This window comes from Metopolophium dirhodum, chromosome 9, assembly GCF_019925205.1.
Source record: "Metopolophium dirhodum isolate CAU chromosome 9, ASM1992520v1, whole genome shotgun sequence".
Taxonomy (NCBI): domain Eukaryota; kingdom Metazoa; phylum Arthropoda; class Insecta; order Hemiptera; family Aphididae; genus Metopolophium; species Metopolophium dirhodum.
In genome coordinates, this window is record NC_083568.1 from 26,828,684 (window position 1) to 26,854,269 (window position 25,586).

A 25,586-nucleotide genomic window follows, 5' to 3' on the forward strand; every position below is an offset into this window, starting at 1 on the left:
TGTATAATTTCAACTACATAAATTAATATATTATATGATATAATATAATAGCTAATAATATGAAATAAATATTATATTAATACAATTGTAATATATTTTCTCAATTGTATCTACATTTTATTTGAAAATATTTCCAATATCATTAAAATTCTTACATAAATTAATGGAACAAATTCAAAATATCTAATGAACAATGTTATACTCGTATACATGATAAATATTGAAATGAAATGACCTCTGCGAGTTAAAATATAGAATTATAAAAATAATTAATCATTATAACCTATGCTTTAAATTATTAACTGTAATCCATAGGTAACTGTATTATACTGATAATATTTTTATGGTAACTGTTCTTGTCGATTAAATTAATTCTAAAATAATATAATTAAAATTTAACATAAAAAAATAGAAAATCCAATTTGTTTATCGTTTTATTGTACTATCAAAATATTACATTTTATTACTTCTATTATCGCTACATGGAAGATAATTTATATAGAATGTTATTAATATTATAATAAATCATAATTCACAATCGTCTAAGATGATAAATATTTTTTTTATTGAGTATGTACTTTTATATTGGTTGTACCGAGTGCCATGCTAAAAAACAATTATATCGAAAACGAAATAATATAACTTACGTTTGTGTAAGTATTTGTAATTTTGTTTCAAGTTTTTGTATCGTAATTGAGGAAATACTTTACCCCAAAACGTCCTTGAACGAACAAATGCTCCAAATAATTTAATAATTTCTGGCTTTAATGAAATACTTTATCCTAATTAATATTTAAAATAATTATGATTAAAATGTACCTACCTATTTTGAGGTTTCGACTGTTACGAGCACAATTAGCGTTTTTAAATCACGACAAATCGGGTGATTGAAGACAAATTAAAACCAAAATAAAAGCTTTCAGCTTTAACTATTTGAAATATAATTTCAGCAATATTGTAAAAAAAGTTTATAATATATTTATAATTTATATATAATTGTGAATGACAAATAACATGTAGTCGTGGCATTTGTGTTTAGATTCACGATTGGATAGCTAAAAGTACACCTACCAAATGTTATTTATTATTTTATACACCAACGTCATCATCAGTTTGATATTATTACCTATTAGTTTTTTAATAATATTTGGAGTGCTTATTCAATAGACTATTGAAATACCTATTTAGACATGAAACCGCAAAGACGGAATTCAAATGTGGTAAAACCAAACGGAAATGCTTGTAGATACCCGCACCTTCTAGAGAAAAATAGTAATTGCTAATTAGTTATAATATAAGTAACAGACTTGCGATACAAAATAAATATTAAATATTATATCGAGGAATAGGACACAATAATTATGTATTTCGGAATATCGCATCAGTCATCGACCCATTGCAGCTATCACAGCCAAGGATGTCATCTTTATAATAAGCAATCGATGTTGAAAAAAAAAACCCGAAATTATATTTTACACGCGTATTGTGTGTAAATGGCATCGATTGTTTATCGAAAGAGAAACATTTTAACGACAGGTGCAGTATGAGTACAAAATATTTTTAATTTGTATTAACAATAACATTTTTTTGATAATCCGCAGGAAAAAAAATAACCACCGCGCAATAAATAAATAATACTCGTGTACGGTGTACCTATGAAGAAATGGTAACGTCTAAACAACTTTCCATTGAATAATTGGTACAAAGTACGCGGCAAGTAATGGAAAATGTGCAGTATCTGTTCCATATGGATGTCAAACGTATTCCCGGTAAGGTAATAGATGTGCAATTATTCATTTAGCCGAGACCAAAGGATTTCATTTCTGTTTAAGCTGCGCGCAAAAACGGCGTTCAGATAATATACAATATTATATATATTGTGGTAGGTATTATATAGGTATATTGTATACGGTCTGCGTTTGAATTATTTGAATTCCCGTGTCAACAGCAATTAGTAATACGATTTTCATGTAAATATCAAACTACTTATTTTCGCAATGTGTCGTATATATATATTGTACCGATACATGAAAAATCAAGAAATCGTCGTATGATATATCTTTGCAGAACCCGCTATCAATGAACCTGTGGATCGATCACGGTGAATGTTCAACGTTTCGACGAGGGTCAAGTTCTATCGTAGGAATTATTATGTTATACAGGTATACACCTAGCCTATGTCGCCGTGAATGATCTAATGGTCTAAATATGGCCGCTTAATAATTATTGTTCTGCATCGTTTGCTAATAAATTAAAAATAGTTGAAACCAGTAATCCTTGAAGAGAGTTAATACTACCGAATTATAATTTTAAAAATACTAATACCTCTGGGTACTGCAACGGTATGCAGAATATTTATATTTAAACAGATGATTTAAACGTTTCGTTGCAGTCTAATCAGTACCTATCGAGTATCTTTTATTTAAAACACAAAATCATCTTAATGTATTACAGGTAGGATATAATTATAGTTACATAATAAACTTCCTGATGAATATTAATTTTTAACTCTTATTAAAAAATTGACTCTATTCAGTGTTCTATTTGTATTGTCATTTATATGTCAACGTAAAAATTGCATTGTTTTGATTACAGTAAATCTATCATACAAATTATGGATTTTCAAAATAAAACAACTTAAAATCGTCGGACCAATTTTTCACCTAAGCTAAGAACATTGTTCCGCTGACTTTTACTAATAGATACAATTTTCACATACCCTCAAAATACTAATTACTACTATCCTAATAAGCAATAACCTATTATAATAATTTTTATTACATGATCTGCACCAGAAATACGTCCATATGCTAAAAACTAAATAGATTGCTCTTTTCTCCTGGTAGGTATATTAAGAGAACGCTACTCGGACATAAGATTATTATGTGATTATTATTATGACATAAGATTATTATCTAGGGAATCTCATAGGCTTTTGTTATAATTTAATTTTAAATCGAGTTATGAGTATTTTAAGATGTACAAACAATTGACAATTTTTAAATACTCATAACTCGCTTTAATATAAAAATATAATAAAAATCCTGAGATTCCCTAGATATAACCTTTACTTTAAATTTTATAAAAAGTCAATTCACTCTAATTTTTAAACTATAACTGAGCTAAATGAGATCTTCTGAACGTAAAAATTGTTATGTTACACACTTCTAAGACTGAGATAATAAATGTCTGTGTGACGTCCTCTTAACATTAAAAGATTTAAAAATTATAAGATTTACAGGTATCTAAGTTAATGTTATGAACATTTTATCTTAATATGGTTATCGAAAACAGGTAGGTTAGAACTTATAAGTATATACGATTATACTGTATAGTATTTTGATGAATTTTACTATACAAATGTGTAAAAAAATATATTCTGTTTAATCATACTCTTTTTTACATTAGCCAGTAGTCAGTTAATTAATTTTGTAGGTTTTTTTTATACGTCCCATTACGTGAAGTTTACAAGATGACTGTATAATGTATATGTATAGGTACCCACCGCATAGTCTAGGAAATTAATACTCTTCACCTATTCAAAATGTTTGTAAAGGACTTTTAGAACAATTGATTTAAACATGTATTCAATTTAATAGTATAGAACGTACGTGTTGCGTTAACGTGAATATTATATATATGTACATGTTTTTTTAACAAAAATTAAAAAAATTAAGAACGATTCACCTTTTATTTAAAACATAAAATCATCTTATTATATTAATAAACTTCCAGATGAATATTAATATTTAACATTCTTATTAAAAAATGTACTATAATATACTATTTGTATTGTCATTGATGTCAACGTGAAAATTGTATTGTTTTGATTATAGTAAATCAAATATCCTGAATCATTTCTATGCAATATAATCTCGATATAAAATATTATATTACCTACCTACTTTGCTTGTAGAATTAACTATAGTAGGTCTATACATTATACGTTATAACATTTAGGTTTTACAGTAATTACGATTTACAATATATATAATATCTTTTATAATATAAGATAATTCATTATACTTTTTTTAAATTATAAGACAATGATTTTAAAATTTGAATGAGGGAGGTATAGTCGTTTAAACATTTACCAAAACTTTCCATATGTGGACTTTGAAACTAAAGATAAGCAAAATAAAGTTACAATCCAATCGTTAATAAAAGAAAAAATATTGGTGAGTTCTTAAGAACTACGTGTCATTAATTTGTACAATAATAAGTAATTTTAAAGAAAACAATTAAATCACGCTATTATGTATAGGTAGGTAAGTAATAATTTATATTCATAAACATTTTATTTGAACAATATACACACTTCTGGTATTTATTAATAATTTAATATCTTATGTGTTGAAGCATATACATCAAGTAGTAATATCGCAATATCATATAATAATGTAAATTTTAATTGTAAACGGACTTCCTTATAATTAGTATATTCAAGAGTCCTCGAAACGCGCGGTGCTCAGACCGAAAAGTGTTATTGATATTAACTAAAAAAGTACCGGCACTGCTAAGATGTTTGATATTGTCGTTCCACAGAGCACACAATCGCCGCGTTATTATTACCCATGTGTACCAATAAGCCTATACACATTGGAATAGTTGAGATAATAGTCTGCGATCATATTTAATTAGCTACCTATATTTCATCGTGGCTAAATCTATCGAAAACTATACAATTATTGATTCACTATACGAATGAATGGAAAACAATAGAAGTTTTCATAATATTATACTTAGTTTTGTAGGTAATAGGTAAATATCTATTATGTATTTATGATTATGAGCGTACGTTTAGTTAACTTCACCGTAGAAACCGTGGGTTGACAACAAACCCGACATGTAATTCGTTTACTATACCGAGCATTACCAACAAACTATTTAACGATTCAAACGAATGGTAATAAATATATGACATAATTGCTGTTATTATGTTTTCGTGAAATAAAATATTATAATACCTGATAAATAATGCGCTTGGTACGTTGCGATTCGAAAACGGGTTGCTATATCGTCGTATATATCGTATTCGGTCGGGGAAAAGGGTAGCTGTTGTCGGTTTAGGCTCAAAACGTTCTCTCGATCGGATCTCGTGCAGGTCGCCTCTTGATCGGATCGAATAGAAATCAGAAATCCAAAACCACTTCGTGTAGTAGTCTACCAATTTCGGGCGAGCCAAAATGAAAACTGTCAACCTTCTCGAACCGCAGTCAACACAGAACTAACTGACTGGTCTGTCATGTCCCGGCTTAATATATATTGCATGCGCGCGTATAATACCGGCCGTCGCCGTCACCGTATTTTCTTTCTCGCTTCCCCGTAATCTGGTTATTATTTTATTGTTGCGGATTCGACAAGATATCCTGTACGCGACGGCCTAACCTTCCTCGATAAACCACTCGTCCGGCTGTACTTGCCTTCTAGGCCTGCCCCGCGATCCGGAATCAGGAAGCGCGGTCGTTTCCAGAGATTTAATAGTTTTATGGCATTTCATTGCGACGAAATATCATCATCGTCATCATCGTCATTGTCATCGTATACACCATACAACTTGTATATAATATTAAGCTATATTATTATACAACGCAATATGCATATTCTATAGTTGATAGACGATGCCCTTCCGAGACCAAATGGTATTTTCGATATCTTCGCGGCGCCGCGGCCGCTAGTCTATATATCTATATAATACGGACACGCGATTTCGTCGTAATTTAATATTTTTTTCAACCAGCATTGAAACCAGGTAGATGGGTATCGCATAGTGACCCGTAGTATATAACATAATAATATGAAGTACCTATATAGTATATATATATTATATATTTTACACTATATATATCTATATTATACAATATTCATAAAAATCACATAAAAACCGATTGTGGTACTATATACGAGTTTTATTATTGTTGCCACTTCTTGTTGTTAAAAATATTTTTAAAAAAATACGTGTGCATGTACACAAAACATATCAAAATGATTGAACCGGCCTTGGCGTGCCCTGCACCCCGCTACGTGTACCTACCTACATAATATATGTTATACACAATAATAAGTACTCTGCCGCGGGAATTTAACCTATAGGAGATAGGTACATAGGTATATAAAAAAACCCGTTCAAGACTTCAGCACGCAATGTGTTTTTTTTCGCCAGTATACCTACGCAAAGATACTATCGATCTCATTAGAATCTTTTCGAAATCCTATATTATTATACAATTTCGAGTACACCCATCGTGTGTAAAAGCGAATGTTTTGACAGAAAACGTGACATTTGAACGGCATGTTTATCATTACGATTAGTTCCAGGATTGTGACCAATTTTTGAACAATCGCAGCATAAATCATTTTAACTTTTAAGAATACTGCTGAATATTAACAATGCAGTACATACCTATATAAGGACTTCAGACGGAAAAATCTATTCCTATTGTCAATTGGCTTTTTATTGACAAGTTTCTGCAATGAAAATAACCCGATGTAGGTAATACATGTAATAAACATGTTATATAGGTATAATATAAGTATAAGAAATATGACATTGTTTTTCTATATAATAATATATTGTATTTTAAAAGCGTATATGCAAATTATATGCATTTTATTAAATTCTACAATAAAGTGTATTGTAATACATTATAGGTACCTATATAATATTAATTAGAGCAATATTAGAAATTGTCGTTTATTTATTATAAACAAATAAAACCTCACCATGTATCGTCTGACAAAAAATTTTTCTTTTCAATACTTATTAGTTATTACTCTATAAAAAAATATTACATAAGACTTTTTATGGCGCTTTATACATTTATTAGACTTTAATACTAAGCATCAAAAATGCAACACACGTTATTATTTCAACTTCTCGTAAAAATAATCCTAGTTGGCTTTTATCTTTTTCAAAAACAGTATAGTGTTAGTATACCTACCCACTTATAATAATTGCATCCGGTATCATTTTATAGTATTGTATTAATTATGGTGAGTGGTGACTATACATTTTAAAAATCAAATCAAATTTGTATAGTGAATATAAATTAAGTTTATACTTGTACCTCTATGTATTTCTAATATTTTATCCCAAATAAATTTTACTCCCATGGTTTTGTCGTCTAGACTCCTATAGATCATTAAGATTTAGGATGAATGGACGAAGGTAGTAAAAATCAAACGCTGGCCTGTGAAAATAATTACTTATCTACAATCTACATAGATAATATATTATAATATATCAAATTAGCACAGATTTCTAGAGCCCTACATATCTTATCTCATAATAGGCATAATTAAATAATTTGGTTAATATCGATGACATCGAGTAGGTATACCTATGATGGTAAGTTATAAAACTCACCTCTTTATTTATTTACTACTTAACTACTTGTTTAAAATAAAAAGCTAGGTACCTATATAAAAATGTGTTATACGTCTTCATGACGTACACCTACGATAAGTAGATAACTACTACATATTATTACTAGACATTTACAAGCGAGACTTAAAATCGTTATTAAAACACTTTACCTACTTCTTTGACGACATAACCCGATTGAAACAGTTAACGGAACACAATAAATGGACCGATTAAATTAATACTATAAACTTAATGTATCAATAAAAGCAAAATAATAATAATATAATAATAATAATAATATATTAAGCAAACCATAATAACAATTAACTGGAAAAAATCTGATATTTCTATGTAATATTCATAATATCGGTTTTCGATAAGCTATTTATCATGGAGACAAGTTAATTTTACTGTGTGTCTAAGTAATTATATTTTACATTATTCATAGACGACAAAAAGCGAATAAACTCTTCGTTACCTAATATTCATTATAATTTATAGTTCTCCGTTGAGATAAGAGTAAATGACATCGATGAATAACGTTTAAATTCCTGAGAACGTTGAACTGCATGACATAGGCGAATATATCATGTATTATTTAAAGCACTTTTAATTTATATACTATTTTCAAGAAAAATACTTTATTTAAATTATATTAAAAATCATAGTGTTGGTCATTTTTAGGTCCAGGTTAATATGTTATACATATAATTAAATAGTATATACTTAATTATTACTTATAGTTATTATTATTATTAAGTTTTAAGTGCTGAAGTTTTCGAATGTAACAGTTATGATAAAATGTTGAATATATTATAGGGAATTCAAAACGATAATTCTATAATACTACATTTTTACAGTTTTTGTGACATGGAGTTGACGTCGCGCCGACTTTATGACTTAGACGTGATAGGTAGTGGTGAATGCGAAAATAACGGGGTCTTTAAATTAACGACATTACAATTTCGAAACACAAAATCCTTCGCTTTCAAATAAAAACATGTGCGAATAATATTTATTAATATTCGTCCAATGTTTGTGCGCTTAATGCATTAATTAATTGTTTTTGTATGTATTCAACCTGGTATATTAGGTATTCACGCGAGATGATATTTGTAAGGACGGTGTCAAGTACGTATTTTTGCATTGTAACAACACCGCTATAGAAGAATCGTACAATATATTATAGATATATTGACAGTTATAATTATTATTGTTTTAATATTTTATTCATAAGTACCTATAATATCATCATTGACTGTAGAGATATATACCATATATAACTGGTATCTGGTATAGTCTTATATATAGTAAATATAGCTTACTAGTACGTATACCTATATGTATCTATATTATTTATATATTCAGTGGTATATATTCATGTCATATATGTGGATTGTGATTTGTGGGCTTATATAATTTATATGGGCATCTATAGGTATAGGCAGTAGGCATAACTCGTATGGCAGAAAATAATTCCTATAATAATATTAGGAATGCTTGTTTCAACATTTAACGTGTAGGTACTACTATTATAATAACTGCTATAGGTTATAATTTAATAGGAAAGCGTTATTTTTTTTTTTGATGGGAGGGTGCGTTCAGAAATGGACTCTATAATCGTTTCATATAAAAAAAAATAGCAGTTTTAACTTATATATTATATTGTTAATTGTTATCTATATTTTGTAATACTTAATGCAGTTAAGGCGTATAATTTTATTTGCTGAGTATTATACTATAATATTATATTAACTACTATTTGTCGTTGACATTTCAGATACCTATATACTTATACAGAAATAAAATCTTTTAAGCAAATAACAATGAACAATATCATATTATGATTATGTCAATTGAAAAGATATTAGATACTTGCCAGCAGGAACAAATTATTATCGTTCAGTTAACTAGTGTTGGTCAATATTTTATAAGTGTTTTATTGATTAATTAAGTATAAATTAATAAGTTAAATATTTGTATGATATAGTTATAGTGCATTACTATATATAGTTAGTACTATAATATACTGTTTAATGCATTTTATTCAAAATCGAATTTGAAAAATATATTATAATATAATAATATAATGTATAGCCGTATATATAGGTAGGTACCTAAACTGGCTAAAATATTATGCATATGACTATAAAGGTAGCCTATATCCAACGTCTATGTTATAATATGTGTTTTATATACAAAATATTAATTTGAAATTAATTATATAGTTAAACTATATAAGCTATTAATTATTATATTATAGTGTTAAACTATATAATCATATAATTTGTAATTACAATAAAAAATGCGAGGAAAAATGTCTTGTTCAATTCTCCATAGTTAGCTGAATTTTGACAAAATTTATCAAATTTAAAACTTTATAATTATTTTGTAGTTAAAAATGTATAAAATGATCAACTTTTATAGCTAAGGATTTAAAATTTAAAACAAGGTTCCACGTAAATAGGTTGTATATAAATTACTTTATTCACAATAATATCATAAAATATACTTAGTAATATCATGGACTGACTAACCGTCTTCGCTCAGAATCGTATTTCTCATACAATGATATCATAGAATTCAAATTTAACATTACAGTGACCCACTTGTAACCTACTGTAAAGCAGAGCGACATCAACTTACGGACTTTTTGTTGTTGGTTATTTGGATATTTTAATTTTGAAGCAAGACATAGGCATTTTTAAATTGTGTTATTTCACATACGTATTTAAAAAATAAAATATCCAGACAAAACCAGATAATATTCTTATATTTCAGTTTGATAATAGGCGAATTCACTCTAACATTAAAATTATTAACGAAATTGGAACTGATATGGACGAAAATTTGTATTGTTGTACTTAGGTTTTTAGTACGTTTTGTTATTGTTAAGATCATTTTTTCAATTTTTTTGTGCTACGTTAGGAGTGTCCTATAGCGATACAAATTTTTGTTTTTCAAATGAGAAGAACCTAATTCGAAGTTCGAATGAGTTGTTTCTCAGTTATTAAAATGATTGTTCAAAGAATAATAGTCCTTAAAAATGGTTATAATAAAAAATGTAATAAATTAGTACATAATATGTTGAACCTACTATTTATCATACTATATTGGACCATTTTTACAAATTATTAATGTTGATGGATTAATATTAATCAAATCACCATAGGGCATGGCTCCATATCTTATAAACCCATTATCATGGAACAATATTATCTTTATTGTAGACAAGGTTAAATGACTCAAAACTACTCGAGGTACAAACTTTGATTCTGATACGTTAACATTTTCAGAAAACTTATCGAGTCAATAACTTACAGTAGAAAAGGGGAGTTCTCAAAATATCAAGAATTTGAAAATATGGTGTTCAAGTATATTTAAAAATTTAAAAATCAGATTTTGAATAACTGCATTATTGAAGACAAAAAAGGGGTGAGCATACTTATTGAATCGCCCTATATATATTATATATGGTCTTATTACTGAAATACTGAATACGCTAATAATGTTGGGTAAAATAGTAGTTTTCTTTCCTAATTGTGACTCACTTGCAGAAACTATTTTATTTACGTTCATAAATTGTAATATAATATAGCCTTATATATTATTATTAAATATATGCGGTACAAATTATAATAGAAACTCATATTATAGGTACCTCTTACTACTTACTATATAGGTACGCTGCATTTTAACGTTTCAACTAAATTTACGTTAAGTTTAATAATAGTATACATTATACGCCCAGCATGCATTACTCTGTTATTAGGTGGTTTTAACATAACTACTTGTACTTATATTCCTTATATTAATTATTATTATAGTACTTGGATGAATTACTATTACGTATATAGATAGAACTACATGTTCTTTGCGGTGTTTTTGATTGTTTAATATTATGTTTCACTTAGCTGTTTTTTATCAAAATATAATATACGCGGTATTTTGTGTATTGTTGGTGAAGCTTGATCTATAAGCATCGTATTATGTTATTAACTATATTATATTTTACATTTTAAAAGATAATTTACGTACAACTGTTTGAAGTTCGAACCATTTGATTTTATCTACGTTTATGTATATAATATAAGAATTTTTAATTGAAATTATAATAAATTATTAATATATATTATCATGCATACACTGTGTTATGATAATTTACTAAAAACCATTTAGAAATAACTAGGTACCCATTTACAATAAATTTTCGATTTTAGAGAAATATTATAGGCGGAATAAAATTTTGAATTTATAACGACGACATCGCCACATCGGGTATCATATAAGTACTACACAATATAATTACCTACGTATTATGTAATACGTTCTAGGTAAAGTTTTAAAGACGTAATTTGGCAATGTATATTATTATAGATAAGTGTACATGTACGATATGTGTGTGTTTTTTTTTATTTATTTGTGCAATATTATTATACGGAGGAGATATAATAAGCCGTCCTGATAAATAACTAAATGAGTGTTTTAAGATTATAGTAAAAATGCGCATTGTACCTGCAATATTTTTGATATATACTTTTACCAAAACGAGGAAGTATTATAGGTAAAGAAATTACCTACATATTTATTTAAAAGTTATAAACATTTTGAAATAGGTATACAACGCTTAATGTCCTTTTAAAAATAAATTTATGTTGTGGTCTTACCGTCTACAGGTATCGACATATCGTACATAATATGTATAAGGTGAACGGCCTCGGACAGCACTAGCTAAGTTGATGATAATGAAAAATGAAAATAACATAATATCCTTGTTGTTTGATCCTTATAGTCATGTCTCATCCTATAGTGTCTTATTTTAACAGTTTAACAGTCCAACTTGGTGTTTTTATATTTAGGTATTATGTGTTATACGTCAAGTTAAACGTCTATGTCTACGAGCGTTCAATATAGACCGAACCGTATCAAGGCTTTTTTTACTAGAATACAATATAATACATATTAAAGCTGTAGATCGTAAACTCGCATACCGGTTGGGATAAATTTCAATAAAATTACGCGAAATTATAATTCATCAACGAATAAAAATAATAGCTTTATAATCTTAGGTACATGGCAATAATTTTGCTGTTGAGTAAATAATGCAATATATTACACGTTAATAATTATTATTGTTTTATGATATTTATTATGACGGAGTATTAGTGAAGACAATATATCTCCATGTAAAATAATGACGTATACATTGTTTTCAATTTGTATTTTTACTGCGACCGATTACAACACAACCGTCATAATATATTTAAATAGTTCAATATAGATGTCAGGCGTATCCCTATATTTTAAATCAGCTCTGTTTTTAGCTGAGAAAATCGGGGCTTAAGATGTGGTTAATTTTAATTTTAATTTTTTTAATTCAATATTTATAAATTATATCTTAGTATCCAGAGTATAATTTATGGAAACTCGTAAATAGTAAATCTCATACATAGCAATCTTCAATTTTGTTAATTAGAAGGGTAATTGTAAACAAACCAGTCACCTAGTTTCATTGATTATAACTAGGTATATCTTTACTTACTATAAATTGTTGATAATTAGGTATTAAATGAATCATATTTTATTGTAATGGTTCAAATAATCTACATATGTACTAGGTATGATATTAAAGCCTTAAGAAGTATTATAGAATAGTATACTGCTGCAAGGATACCTGACTAAAAAAAGGTAACATTTAGAAAATGGAAGTTAGAATAAATTTTACTTAAATTTTGAACTTTATGTTTACAAATTAAGTAGGTAATAAAATAATAAATATTACTAGGTATAGCTTATTTTATTTAATCTATTGTCAGTTAAACTTCTTTTTGTAAAAATAACACAATAATTGCAAAGATAAAATATACATAAGCAATCCTAAAAAGTAAACATTTATCCATATACCTACCTATAATTTGTGTGCTATATAAACCTAATTTATTGTTATTGTACCTGCATAATATTACAACGTTTAACCGACAATTTGTAACGAACATATGAAAATGGCCCCTAGACTTTGTGCAAAATTTTTCAAAATTATTGCAAACAATTGTAAATTCAATCCCCAAATTTTTAAATTATCAGAAAACTTAGAAATCAAAAAACAAAGTCGGGGGGCCAAATTCACGCAGCCCCCGACTTTGGCCGATCGACTTCAGACAAATTTAAATCATTGTAAATTAATTGTGAATAATTGTAAATGAAATCTGCAAATTTGTAAATCAGCAGAAAACTTAGAAATCAAAAAAACAAAAGTAGGGGTCCAAGTTCACGCAGCCCTCGACTTTGGCCGATCGAGTCCAGCAATCCGGCCAACTATACGTTGGCTGATTTTGAGTTATTAGACACTTAAGAATAATTGTGATAAAATAAAATACAACTGTAAAATAGATCAATAAAAATATTACTTTTTGCCTTTTTTGATCTCATATAATGTTACCCCTTCCCTGATATTTTATATTGTAATTTTTTTGGCCTATGCACCTCAGAGTAGCCTAATGATTGATCAAATATTGATTTTTATTGATTTTTAATCAAACAGAATTTTTATTAAGATTTTTATTCAATTTAAATTTTTTTATAAAATATGTATTTTTTATCAAACAGATTTTTTACAGATTATCAAATATAGATTTCTAAGTGTCTAATAACTCAAAATCAGCCGACTCGAATTGTTGGACTCGATCGGCCAAAGTTGGGGGCTGCGTAAACTTGCCCCCCTCCCCGAATTTTGTTTTTTTGATTTAGAGTGGTTAAAAATATTAAATTAGTTAATTTGCATCTTTATTAAAATTATTTTCAATCTTCATCACAAAAGGTTCAGTACTTGATAAATGGTCCTAGGGCCCTCATACATCAACACAGGATAGGACCTACCGGGAAAATTCCGAATTTCCGGTGTGCCACTGCCCGTTAGTACAACATCACATTGATGACTATATGAAATAGTCTAGAATTTGGATGTAGTGAGTTAGTTTGTAAGTTTGTAAAGCTAATCGGTTTTTCATCGTAATTTTATTGAGAAAATTAAGGCAAACATATATATTGGTAGATTATTTTGAAAAAACTAGGATTGGGAAGATTTGGTATACCTATTGTTATATGGGTAAAAAACACTTGCCAAGTCAGAGATCTGCATGTAAACTTTCTTGATTAATTTTTAGAAATATATTAACTGATATCACATCCAAGCTGTATAACAATTTTAATTCAGAAAAATGTCGGTGTGAACAGCCTCACAAAAATCATTTTCATTTTTATTTAGTGAGATAGTTCTCCGAAACCGCAGAGCGGATTTTGTTGCTTGGGACCTTAAGATTGTTAGATTCACATTGGCTAGAAGATTTTCAGAGGTTTACCTATAATATAGTTGATACAATTTATTGGGCGTTTTTTTTATGTTTTTCAGCTTTACAGCTTTGAAGTGAATTAACGATTGAAAATAAAGTTCTGAAAATCTCCACTGCACTTCTCCTAGCCAATGTAAATCTAACAAGACCCCAAACAACAAAATCCGTTCTCCCGTTTCGGAAATCTACCCGCGGGTAGGTTTATCAATAGCGCGCTAAATGAAAATATAGAAAAAATAACCCTTTTTAACTGTGAAAAATTAAATAATTTTTTTTAAAAATGTTTAATTCCACATTTTGTATCTACTTGATGATCCCTTTTTAATGAGTTATCAACCAACTTTCTAGCTATCATAGTTTAGGAGAAAAGTTAAAAAATAGAAATTTTTGGACTGTTCACGCTGACGGTTTTATGGATGTGGGTTTATTGGGTGTGATACCAAATCTCCCTCATTAATATTTTATATTATAGCTAGCTAAATTACCCACCTATTCATCAATACTGAGTTACATTTTTATTATTTTCCTATTTAACACAAATTCTTGAAGTTTTCAAAATTCAGCCTTTTTTCATTTCAATTACCATACTTACTTGATTAAAAATCAAGAAAGTAAAAACTATATTTTCTATTGCAATTTAATCGATACAGTATTGATGTCGGTATATTGTATTAGACATAAGAGTCCAACCTAAAAAACAAATTTTATTCAAATAGTGATCATTAATCAAATATAAATATAAAATGTTTTTAAAAATATGCAAAAGTTCAAAATCCGTTCATTTCAAAATTATATATCTGGGATTATATACTTACTCATAGATCATAGTTTATAGATATTATAATAAAAATAATTGTTAATGCAGTAATTATCATATTGACTTTGTACTATTTAACTATTTTATATGTACCTAATATATGAATTACAAAAATGTTGAATTTATTAATTACTATCTAAGTTATTTTTAATGTATAACTTTAAAGTTTAATTCTATATAACTCTGCAACTATTAAATGTTACTATTAAAAATTAAAATGTTAGCTATATTACGTGTAAATCCATAAAACTACGCCGAAAAAAAATTAATAGGTACGTATACGTTCGTTGTACATTGTTCGAAGGTTCGTAGCCAAACGTTTAAAATTGAACCGTTTATCGTTATTCAAAACTAAAATGACGATCAAATCTAATCGCAATAGCCATGGCCCGTGGGAGTCACTGTACAAATTAAACCGTACGAATGTCTACAATGCAATATTTATACGACATCACGTACACAAGGAAAATGGCTAACCATACGATCTAAGGTGTTCTTTTAGATTTTTAATTAAATTAGATGTATATATTAATTAATATATACATCCGATTACACCTCTACGCTTCGTTATTTGTAATCCTGTTTACCTGGAACTATAAATTGATACACGTTTCCTATAACCATTGGTCATAACTCATAATTCATGCAGTTAAAGAATACTATAGAGCAATAACTTAAGCTTGCAAACGTGTGCACATTGCATATACACATAGAAGGAGAGCTAATCCCTCTTTATTAGCAGGGGATGTAGTTGGAAATCAATGGTATAAAAAATTTAAAAAATGTATAGCTGAAATTTATGACGTGTACCTATAGGTGTATACAGTGGCGTAGCCAGGGAGGGGACTAAGGGGGCTATAACCCCCTCATTGACCGTGTTGGCCTTAAAATTGTATCAAGATTAAAAAAAAATAAAAAGTGTAAATAAAAGATATATTGTATTTGTATTTTTTGCATTTTTTTGTGAGACTTAGCCCTCTCCCCCTCATACAAAATTCCTGGCTACGCCACTGGGTGTATAGAAATTGACAACAGTCATAGCCGAACGCTCCTTAATTCAGTATATCTACCTATAACGTCTAACAATTAACATGATTTGATTAAACTTTGAATAAAATAAGGAATCGTATGGGACCAGAAACATTACAATACTGTATCTAAATTAGCATTAAACTATTGAAGGGTCAATATTGTACTCGAGAAAAAGCTCCTTGTACGTCTGTACAGTAAAATAGCGTCGAATTCGACTTATTCAAATTTTTTAATTATGTATTTTGTAATAATTGTTGGTACCTATATAATATATTATCCTATAATGTAATATAAAATACAACAAAAACCTAACTGTGTAAAAAAGACCAAGTCCCAGGCCACCTCCCAAAAAAGTCTTATTATCAAAGTAGTGATATATTGATTGCGATCAAATCTGCTCCTGCCCCTTTCTTTAGTCAATAACCTTAATACACAAATACATACACGTGCAACAAATCTCTTTTAATATTATTGTATATCACTATTGGCCAGTTTCTAATTTTGTCTCTTTGATGTTGTCAACGACTGAAGTAGATTTCAATCATCTAACTGTTATTTTTCTTTAAAACTGAACATAAAGTCAGACATACCTACTATATTATAATATAGGAATATATAAGAATATACAGGCTACGTCTTGGGGTGTCATGTAACTACGTAAGTGAGACACGACTAGCCAAATTAATAGTCATTAGTCAATAGGTTAAATATTCTATGTTTCAGGTTTCTGTATTGTCAGCTCGGCAGCCTCGACTACAACTATATCACCGCCTGTATACTGTATAGCGTCCGAGCGTCGAGTGAAATCGATTTAGTCCAAGTGTAAATTAATTAACGAATATAATAATGTAATGCATGATTCACATTACTATTATATTATGGGTACCTAATTAGCATATAATAAAGAGTCTATATGGTGTACCTGGCACACTGCCTTGCCTCGAGGCTCCAACAACATTTTAATTTTTATAATGGTATACGATAAAAATTATTTCAAAAGTGCTCAGTTATTGGCTTATCATATATACAACACACATAATATATTTTATATTACATGAACTTCGGACTGAGAAGTTAATCGCTTTTCGTAGAATCGTTTTTCAAATTTTTATTGAAAAAAATAGCCAATAGCATACCTACCTACCATAGATACGATTATTACTTACTTTTGTCTCCATATAATATGCAATATTATTTACTCATTTGACTTTGTATCTTCAAATTCAATTTCTATTACTTCATACTTGTGGTGCTTTTATTTGCATTGTGTAAAAAGAAACGATTACGTCAAAGTTTGCAATACTTACCTATTCATGATAATAAACTGTATACTAATTTAAATGACGTAATTAGTTCCAATAACTAAATAATAATTAAAAAATAAATATTGCATCACAAAACGATTTGATACAAAAATTAAATGACGATATCTATCTATGTTGTTTGTGTTCAGTTACAGTCGTATATATTATATATGTATAGGATTGCATCTATATATACGAGTATAAGACTATATTCAATGACAATAATTCTATATAGGATATTATGCCTATACAAGTATACGACACAAATCACAATAATACTGTACCACTTCCCTAATTACTGGTAGGTAATACTAGGTATTCCACCTAATTATAATCATCTTCACAAATCATATAATATAATATACATATTATAGCAATATGGCATATAGGTACCATATGTACCTGTAGCATTATAATATTATATTTCATACTATTATACACTTGATGTATATTATGTAAAACATTATAATATCAGTCATTTCCACGGTAAAAATTAGTTATCCTTGAACGTGGACTTGATCATCTAATATTATATAAACACATAAATATATCGTGCTTTAATCTTGTACATGCCGCAGCTTTAACGCATAAATCCACACTCGAGTAAAATCACGCTAGTCGAGATATCTCTATGTGTAACGGTTGTTTTTAAATATTTTTATTTATAGTACACGTGCCCGGCACGTATAATGTACACTTTAGTGTCGTGTGCATTGTTCATTTGTTCGTATATTAATATATAGATATTGGTATGTCTATGTGGCGGAGACAATGACAAAACGTGGAATTCAAAACTGTTTTTGGTTGGGCGCGTCTTATAACTCTCATATTATATTGTTACCAATAATATACTGAACATTTGAACGCCAATATAGGAAATGTAGCCAATGTAGGTACACCTAATCTTATTATATTGTACTATTTGGTCGGTGTGGAGTGTGGACACCGTTATATTGCCGAGGTATGACATGACATTACTGCAAAGTGCTAGCGACGAATGACGATTAAGCACATAATAATAAATATTAATAATAATAATAATTATTATTATTATTATTACCTATATATTAGGTGCATCGTGCATCGTGTATGTATTTTGTATATTATATTATGATATATGGGTACCTATACTTGCATAACATAGTATACATATGTTAACATATTTTAGTGTTATGCATTTCATAATGTTTCAAGTTTGTCCACCAAAATCTTTATTCGCGACGTAATAATTAAAAATGTGGCTCGATCAATGTACAAATGTTCCCTCATACAGTCGTAGATATTACGGAGAATCAGAATATTTATCAGAATGAAAATCGTGATAATTGTCGACACGTATCGTTGGAATTAGAAACAGTAATTTTTTGACGAAAAAAGACGTGGTGGTGAGGCCCCTAATAATACAATAAGTGAGCAGTGACGTAGGGTGTTCAAGAGTTGATGGAAGATGTTTATTTTGAATTTTTGAAGCAATATTACACTTGAATAATAAATTACAGTTTAAAAAGTACTTAATGGAAGTGTGGGGCGCATGGCATCTTGTTATTATAATTTATAAGAATACATTTGAAAGTAATTATTACGTTGGATTTCTAAACAATTGTACTACGCAAAAACTTAGATTCTGAGCAAAGCGATGAATGTATTGATTTTACAATGATGCGTTTATTTTTTTGGTCTGTCATCACTGTTTGGGGCAGTAACACTGTTTCGATTTTCTTCAACAGTATTTTGTTCGATGGGAAAGTAAATCTAGTTACTGAATTTGGGAGGTTTGAATTTGGAATTCTCAATAGTTTTCAAAAGCGCAGGGAAAAATAAAACAAAAGTTAAGGAAAAATAGTAATTTTTATGCAAAATTGGTTTTTGACAAAATCGATTTTGGTATTTGGTGTAACTCTAAAACAAATAACTGTAGATACATGAAATTTTCACTGAATGTTTATATTATCATTTTCTATACACGATTTACGGGCATTTTCAGTTTCAATTTTTTTAGTTTTTTTTTCTATAAATGTCAATACAATTTTATTCGTTGAATCAAAAAGCTTGAAAATGTAATACAAGGCTTCTAATATATTGTTACAACTTTCAATGAAGGTAAAAAAATATTAAAAATACAGTCATGATTTTAGACATAATACGTAAAAATCACGAAAATGTGCAAATCATTTTGAGTTAGAAATTCATAAAAATTTTCCTTTTTAAATCTAAGTTTGGAAAATTTAACTCAAGATTCCTCATAAGTATGTATTCTTTTATTAAAAAAAAATTTATTACTTGAAAGTCAAATTAAATTTTTATGGACGTTTGAAATTCAAATTTTAACGAGATTGAATATTTACCCGATTATGCATGTACCGATTTTCTTATTTTGCTGTAATTCAAAAACAAATAACCACATATACTTGAAATTTACGCTAAATGTTTATTTTATCAATTCCTATACTTAACACAATTTTCTAGTCTAATTTTGAGCTGTTTACGGACATTTTTAACATTCAATTTTTTAGTTTCTTCTTCTATAAATGTCAATAAAATTTTATTTGTTGGGTTGAAAAGCGTTAAAATTTAATAGGTACAATCCTACTGATATTTGTTATAATAGCAGTTGTTAAATATTAAATATACATTGGCACACATTTTTTTTTTATAATCATTTAAAGTTTGAATTTAGACAAAATTTATCAAATTTAAAAATTATTTTGTTTATAAAATGTTCAACTCTATAGCCATGGATTGAAAATTGAAAACAATGCTCCACGTAAATAGGTTGTATATAAATTACTTTATTCACAATAATATCATCAAATATACTTGGTAATATCATAGGCTAACCGACCGTCTTCGCTCAGAATCGTTTTTCGTATACAATGATATTATATCATTGAATTCAAATTCAACACCAATCATTACAGTGACCCATTTTTAACAGCAAAGTGACATCCATTTGCCCACCTTTTTTTTTTTAATAACAATCACAATAAATCACTATAATCAACAATTTTCTAGCTAAACCATATTTAATAATTTAAAAATTTAAAGATTCTTATAATATTTTTCTAACTTACATATTATTTACTAATTTAGTAAAATTACACGTCTGTGAACGACATGTAACTATCGGGAATCTAATTAAATAATACATAACAAATAGTATTATTATAAATAGTAATATTGTATAATATGTATTATTAATAAGCATTTAGCACCTACACAAAATGTCAAAATACCAATAAAGCTATCTACGTGTAAAACGACATAATAAAAATATTTAATATTAATATGAATCACGCTCCAAAATATATGGTAATATATATATGTTATAGTTTATGTTATACTCTATATTATATTATTATATACATTTACAATATTATACTAATTGTAAATGGTTAAATCACAACAGATTATCTACAGACGGACCTAAGCCTGTTAGATTAAAATATTTATTACTTATTATTTATTAATGATCAATATTACGATTGACGAGTTAGTAGGTATAAACTATTATAAAGTGTTATGAATTTACTGACATCTTGTTATAATGAGAATTGAAATGCTTATCTTTTATCTGACAAATTATTCTTGTTAAAGAAATATAATATAAGTATAATAATATTATTTATACTCTATAATGTTAATGATTATGAATTGATATAATTTGTATTAATGAATTAAAATGTTTTGAGTTTTTTACTATGGTGGCGTTTTTATGGTATGAAATGGATGGGAATTTTTATAAATTAGAAAAAAAGGGTTTGAGTAGTTCTATAGTTCCAATATTTTGGCGGTGAGTGAGATTGACAACGATTGTCAGATAACAAAAAATAATCAACTATTCAAATGCCTAATGTTAATTTTGAGAAAATAAACATAAGATACTATGATATAGTAATAGATATGTACAATATTTAGAGGTACCTACCTACTATAATAAATTGTAAAATTACCGAAATACCAAATTATGCCGGATGATAATTGATAAGTCATTACTCATTGATTGTTCAAATGTTGACAAAATTCGTCAAATTCATGAAAATGTGCAAGTTATTTTTTAGTTAATAATTTGTAGCTAAGGCTTGATAGTTGAATACATGGTCCTTCATAAAAAGCTTACACTGTAACCAAGAAAATCACTAGGATAGGATAGGATAATATAGGAAAAAATGCAATATTTTTTTTCAAAAATTAATTCAACCTACTTATTACTATAAATACTAATAGCATTGATATTGATTAATATAATATCCTAGGCGCCTAGGCTCCACCGTCTCCCCTCACGCAATTGTTTTTTTCAAACCTATACAATGACGTACCAATGACATCATTGAATTCAAAATTAACACATAATTACAGTGACCCACTCGACAACTACAACTGTATGTACACCAGAGTGGTACCTACTTGGCCACCTTTTTATTTTATTTATATTATTTAACGATATACTTTATACATAATATATACTCGAGCACACTCTGCACACATATTCTTATAAGACTACATAACTCCAACCACCATTATTGGCGCAAATAGGGGGGGGGGACTTGGGGGGACTTAGTCCCCAGTTCAAAATCTAGTAATTAGTACTAATTTTTATATTCTATGGTACTAAGTAATATGGCCTATGGGGAAGGAGGTTTGAGTCCCCCCAAAAAATTTAGTCAATTTGCGCCTATGCCGACCACTGTACACAGCGGCACTCCACACCCCATAAGCCAATATGTTATCATAATATAATATTAGGTATATTGTTTTATTTATTGTCATGGCGGTGCACTATATTGTACGAGTACCTAGGTATTTTATAAATTTATAAACATCTAAATTATTTAAATGTATATTGTATGCTATTATATTATATAGTTATATATAAGATATATTTTAATATGTTATAAAACTATGAAAACACATTAACGATATTTTACAAAATATGGCGTTTATTTTTGTGTTCACATAATAAAAGTATTTGTTTCAGTTGTAAATATGTTTACTGATAAAAGTATAAAGTAGGTAAGTACTTCAATATTTACTAGTAACTACTTGTACTTTGTTTTTGTTTACAGTCATTCTAATTAATGCAGAGTATTGCGTTTTAAAATAATATAGCTAGGTATGTATTCCCTATAAAAAACAATATCCATAACTTAAGTAAACTTATATTATAGATCATTAAATGTTTACCTGTGAATCACTGTATCATATGTCGACTCAGTATTGGCGTTGTATATTGTTGTTTCTTCTTTTCTTTAACAGATGACTTTATATAAGTAGGTACCGACGGGCGACGAATATATAATATTATATATTTTATAGGTACTCAGAATTCGTTTTAAGCGATGAAAAAATCAGAAACGCAACTGATTTTATACGAATCCGAGATTAATTCATGGATAGTGATTATGGAATTGTAAAAAAAATAATTACGGACAATTATATTCATGAGTTTACTGCGCATAATATGACGTCTACAATAATGCGCATAGATAATATAGAATAATGATTAATGAACAATTAAAATTTAATTTTTTTCCTTCCTTCTATGTGGACCATATATAGCAGGCCTATCGCTTATATGTACATAATATTATAATAATATATACATATATCATTATATAGTTCAGTGGTTGTATGAACTACGAGATCAACCGATTAGGATAAAACCAATAGCGGTCATACTTTAGTCGGAATAATGAGGCGAACAATTTACCGGATTGATCTCGTAATAATCTATAAACAATCGCGTGAAAGGAGAAGAAATAATTGTGATACTAGGTACTACATGTCTACATAATACGGTCTTGTACCTGTACATTTTTAACTGTAAAATAAAGAAATAATAGCTGGGCACTAGACTAGTAGACTGGACGACTCATTGCAGTACGTAATACACTCAAAACATAAATTTGAGTCTTTACAAAACAATATTTTTTATTATCATTTTTGAAGTTTTTTAGTCTTTTAAATGATAACATACATTTTTAATTTCATATTCCTAAGCAGAATATTATCCGGAGTATTCGATCTATAAAAATACAATTTCAGATAAGTAGATAGTTTATTAGTTATAAGTATTTAATGTTTAGATGAGCGGATTAATGGACCAACATTTTCAAGCATACCCTTGCAGTATAATTCTCCTCCGCGCAACTAAACTTTAAAGTTTAAATACTTATGATTTATGAAGTTATTAGCGCAATTGTTTGTTTTTTATTTCTGATTCACGATTAACATTTAAAATTTGCGTTCAGAAGAACGAACCTTGTGTTAACTTTAGTATCAGAGTGAATTGAAGTATATTATGAAACTTAAAGTTAAGAGCTTTATCTGTCTTCTTAAAGTTCTTATGTTGGCATTCTTTAAACGATATTCCAATTTTAATCCGGGCTATAAGTACCACCTACGTAAAATGTTACAATTTAAAAATATACTCATATATCATTTTAAAATTGAAATATAGTAGAAAATCCAATGTAAGAACAGAGATCATATGTTCTTAAATTTAAGTTTGATAATACTCACAGTTTAATTTACTCTAATACTAAAGCTAACAAGTAACAACACAAGGCTGGTTCTGCTAAACGCAAATTTGTTATGTTGTGCGTGAGTCTGCAGGCTGTCAGGGAGAGAAAACAGATAATGTGCTGACATCCTCTAAAAACTCATTAACGGTTCTCATACAAAATCGAATTTATATACATCAAAGAACTCCAAAATATATTTTGCAACGGAATAAGGATTTAAAAATGCATTGATAATAACAACGATAAAAAATAGTATAAATATTTATTTTTGTATAAAAATGTTGTTTAAAACGACTTAAAATTATGTACAAAAACGGTAATGGTTTTTGAAATTTGAAATAATGAGAGTCTTAGGTTGAAGTTAAATGCCAATCACTCGGTAGATAATAGACTGATATTGTACCCACGGTGCGTAAAATAATGTACACAATATAAATTATAAATAACTACTTATTATTTTGTAACCATAAACACATAATACTGTGTATTCTATATAGTATAGTACATAGGTATTGTACTTTTACGTTGTACGTTATTATTATTTATTATTATCATTATTATTGTTATGATAATATTAGGTACGCGTGCCCGGTTTAAGACTTAAGTTAGAATAATGCATTTTCCATTTGGAGAGGGAAAACGCGTGGCCTTAGGGTGCCCATAATATCGACCAAATTTAATATAATGTGCAATATACACATAATGCATATGCATATTCATATTCATGCATATGTATAGGTAAGGTCTATTGGCTCTGCCATACATGTAAGTATGTAATACAAATACATGCAAGTATAGGTACCTACATAATTTTATGTTTACGTAATAATGTTCGACTTGCATTTTTTTTTTAATTATGCAATTTGCACGGTGTGACGAAAACGTACACAACAACAACGTTTTATTAAATTATATTATATAAAAATTATAATTAATTAATAGTTATAATAATAAATTAATAATAGCCTCTTACCTGCATTAAGGCGGCATTCCATTACCACCGTATCCTGCGTAGACCGTGTGTTCCATGCAGTACACGATTTTCTTTTCATTCGCTAAATTAAACTGTATTGTTTAGGACTTAAGATAAAACAATTTCTCTAGTTACATATTAATAACCACCACAGGTTATAGGTAGTTGAATATTTTCAAGTTTCAACTGGTCGATGTAACTTAATATTCTGGTATTCAACATTC

General features: G+C 28.1%; 1 protein-coding gene across 3 annotated transcripts in view; it reads right to left on the reverse strand.

The window, feature by feature from the left end:
• Window positions 1-25,572, reverse strand: part of LOC132951934 (facilitated trehalose transporter Tret1-like) — a 31,980-nt gene extending 6,408 nt beyond the window's left edge. The window contains exon 1 of one of the 3 annotated variants that reach the window (XM_061024008.1): window positions 25,363-25,572. The gene's annotated coding sequence lies outside the window, so the exon portion shown is untranslated. Of the gene's footprint in view, window positions 1-4,967; window positions 5,241-23,049; window positions 23,270-25,362 lie in introns of those variants that run through there. The other 2 variants (XM_061024007.1, XM_061024005.1) reach the window with 2 other exon arrangements.
• Between the last annotated feature and the right edge of the window lie 14 nt (window positions 25,573-25,586).